Here is a 994-nt window from a genome sequence, read left to right as displayed (position 1 = left end):
GGGCGACAGTGATCATTGCCTGCTGGAATTCACCATCCAGCGCAAGGTGGCAAAGGCCTACAGCAAGGCAGGAGCTCTAGATTTCAGGAGGGCAAACTTCAATGAGCTAAGGAGAATAGTCAGGGAAGCACTGAGGTCCCGGAGGGGAGGGGAGCCGGGTGTCCAAGAAGAGTGGTCGCGCCTCAAGGAGACGATCCTCCAAGCCCAAAGGGAGGTAATCCCAACAAGGATCAAAGGGAGCAGGAGGGCACACAAGCCCCATGGCTCACCAAAAGCATCCGGGAATGTCTCCTAGCTAAAAGGGAAGTGTACACCCAATGGAAAGGAGGGGCCATCACCAGGAATGACTATTCTGCAGTTGCTCGGGGATGTAGGGGGGCAGTCAGGAAGACCAAGGCAGAGATGGAACTGGGACTAGCTTCCCAGATTAAGGACAATAAGAAGCCCTTCTTTAAATACACAGGGGGTAAAAAGAAGGTTCCGGGTAACGTAGGGCCCCTGCAGGACACGTTAGGAAATTTGGTTGTCATACCAGATGACAAAGCCAGGATATTTAACGATTTCTTTGCCTCCATCTTCCTAAGCAGGGACTGGAACAGCCACCCCCCCCGCTGCGCCCCCCTCAGGCCCCAGGAGAGGCACACCTAGGCCAAGGGTTAGTGAGGAACTAGTTAGGCAGCTTCTGGAGGGACTGGATGTATTCAAGTCAGCCGGTCCAGACGATCTCCACCCTAGAGTACTAAAGGAATTGGCTGAGGTCATTGCGGGACCCCTGGCATGGCTTTATGAGCACTCGTGGTGCTCTGGTGTGGTGCCAGGGGACTGGAAGAGGGCCAACGTGGTTCCCATCTTCAAAAAGGGGAAGGAGGAGGACCCAGGAAACTATAGGCTAGCTAGTCTTACTTCAATCCTAAGCAAGCTGTTTGAAAAAATTATGCTGGCACACATCTATGAGGGGCCAGCAGGGGATTTCATGCTTAGGGGCAACCAACAC

This window comes from Crocodylus porosus, unplaced genomic scaffold, assembly GCF_001723895.1.
Source record: "Crocodylus porosus isolate Cpor-Errol unplaced genomic scaffold, CroPor_comp1, whole genome shotgun sequence".
In the NCBI taxonomy this organism is placed as follows: domain Eukaryota; kingdom Metazoa; phylum Chordata; order Crocodylia; family Crocodylidae; genus Crocodylus; species Crocodylus porosus.
The sequence above is the reverse complement of the archived record's forward strand: the minus strand, read 5'-3'. Positions refer to the sequence as shown.